The sequence below is a fragment of the Dichomitus squalens genome (assembly GCF_000275845.1).
Source record: "Dichomitus squalens LYAD-421 SS1 unplaced genomic scaffold DICSQscaffold_20, whole genome shotgun sequence".
Taxonomy (NCBI): Eukaryota; Fungi; Basidiomycota; class Agaricomycetes; order Polyporales; family Polyporaceae; genus Dichomitus; species Dichomitus squalens.
The window spans coordinates 35,908-38,329 of NW_006766902.1; the positions used below are offsets into that span (position 1 = coordinate 35,908).

The 2,422-nt window shown below is 53.8% G+C and overlaps 1 protein-coding gene across 1 annotated transcript in view; it reads right to left on the reverse strand.

Moving 5' to 3' along the window:
• DICSQDRAFT_137441 (uncharacterized protein) overlaps positions 1–266 on the reverse strand; it is a 13,335-nt gene extending 13,069 nt beyond the window's left edge. The window contains exons 1-2 of the mRNA XM_007366717.1: positions 169–266; positions 63–115 (exon numbers count right to left, since the gene is read on the reverse strand). The gene's annotated coding sequence lies outside the window, so the exon portion shown is untranslated. The remainder of the gene's footprint in view (positions 1–62; positions 116–168) is intronic.
• Positions 267–2,422: the final 2,156 nt, after the last annotated feature.

Consider the following 2,422-nt stretch of genomic DNA (forward strand, 5'->3'; position numbering starts at 1 on the left):
GTGGGCGTCGAAGGGGAGGGAAGTGGGCGGACGAAAAGGGGCGTCTGTCCAACGTCCGTGACAGCGGAGGGGCACTCTCAATGTCGACTCAAGCCGCGGCCACTTGAAAGTCCCTCTAGCAATGTCCGTCAAGAATGAACCACCCATAAAGAAAGTGTATCGCCTCACATCCTGCAAGGACAGCAGCGCGCAACGAGTGTATGTAGTTGCAAGGCAGGAGGCGAAGCAGTGTCCCGCTTTCACCGCCGTGACTAGGAACGGACCTGTCACAGCCGACGAGCTGTGCCACCAGATAAACAAAGACAAAGCTTACTGGTGAAGGGGTTGGTGCTGAGAGCGAAGCAACCACAAGTGACACAGCAACAGATGATGCAAAGAAGTAGATTCCCTAGACTAGAAGGGGCAGTGAGAGGTAGGGCTGCTAGCTACCTACAGAGGAGATGGGTGATCGACGAGAAGATCAAGTCTGAGGTTCTCTGCCTCAGACCCCCTACTATTTATACAAATACAACGGTGCACAGACCAGGTACCTATTTGTCCCTGCTTGATCAGAGTCCGCTGACTCATGTCCTGCCTCCTGACCTGTCACATGGTGTCCCCATGACTAACACCTGAGTCATGCTAAGTCCGGGTTTCCTCCGATGAGTAAGCGCCCCCTACAAGGTCCTGGGTTCGATCCTGGCTCCTCCACTTTCTAATACAAGTTGCCCGTGGTCAAGGTGAGTGTCTGTCCTGGTTCACATAACCCCCAGGTCACATGGCACGAGAAAACTGTGACAGGACCTGCGAAGCCGCAAGTAAGTAACAAACCAAATGACTGCACATGGAGGACACACCTGTCTCTGGATACCCGATCAGTTGTCGCCTGCTGTGGAAGAGCTAAAAGAGTTGTAGAGGAAGCTGTGCGTCCAGGCCACAGCGAGGAGTTCCTGAGAAGATTCGTTGACCACGTGTAGGATCCGTTGAGCCCATACTCTGCCTTTCACACGGCCTAGTCCCGAAATGGCCAGTAAGAAGAACAAAAGTCGAGCAAAGGTAGTGTTGCCGCCAAGCTGAGCTAGCTTGTCCAGCTAGCTTGGCTTGCCAGCTAGACGCCCGGCTTGCTGGAACAAGCCAAGCCGGGTCGATGGATCCAAAATCAAGCTCATGACCAGCTAAACTTCAAGCCGTTCCCTAAGCTGGCTGGACCACGGCTGGATGGATGACGCCATCGATTGAAGACCTTCCAAAGCGGGCCAGAATCATGCGATGCGCGATACGGAACACTGGGGATAGGCAGCGCCCGCTAGCTGATGTTCTGCTTATATAACGATAGCGCTCAGAGATAGTCTTCCGCTCTCATCTACCCGACCTCGATGTTCGACTCCGATGAGGCGCTCTCGAGGATCTTGGTGGTATAATGGGACTTCCAAGGGTTTGTTCCCCTCACAGGCAGGATGGACCGTAGTACAGATGTGTAAGAAGTATTATATGCATTGTGAATTGTTTCGCTTGGCCAAGATGAGCATAGTGTTGTGCAGGGCCGGGCCGGGCTCAAAACCCCGGGCTAGGGCCCGGCTTTGGAGGGCTCGGGCTCACTGAACACTCGAGCCAGGCTCTAGTAGCGGGCTCAGGCTGGGCCAGGGTCGGGTCAGGCTCAAGCCCGGGCTTTAGGCCTATCACATTATCAATGAGGAATGTGCATTATAGACGTACCTCTAGCTGTATTGAGGCCTTGGTATACTTAAAGGAAGTGTGAGCAGCACGATGGTGGCCATAATCGGCAAAGAGACGGTAGGAAATCAGTGAGGCGGCGGCGGTTCTGAACTAAGCAGGTCAAGCGCTCATCGGATCGGCCACTTCAACATCTGTACCACGTCCACCGGAAGGCGACACTACCAAGGTTGGTGAGTTGTCTCTTACTTCTCCTAGCTTGACTTATCATTTATGATATCAGAGACATGTTCAAGGTCATATACAGCCGGATATAGAGGCCACCCAAAAGCCCGGGGCTTGAGGGCTGGGCTCGGGCTTGCAAAACTCCAAGCCGAGCCCTCAAGCCCTGAAAGCCCGGCGCCGGGCTGGGCTGGGCCGGGCTTTTTAGGGCCGGGTACCCGGGGCTTCAGGGCTTAGAGCCCGGCCTTGCACAACACTGGATGAGCATGGCTCACTCCAGTGTAGGACATGAAGGCACAGCGACCACTACCGCTCTGGTCGGTGGCTGAGAGGCGCTTAATCCTCTCCCCCTTCCCAGTGGGCATGGCGCTTACATTCTTTTGCGCTCTGAGCGTGTTTTGAGCCTGGGATGCTCACTCAAAAGTTGTAGGGAATGACATGTAGAACATATTCTCTCGTGTAGATTTTCAATTCTTACAATATCTCGAGAACTAGGCTCCAACTTGAAAATCGCCACGAGAGAACTTGTGCATTCAATGTCTAAGAT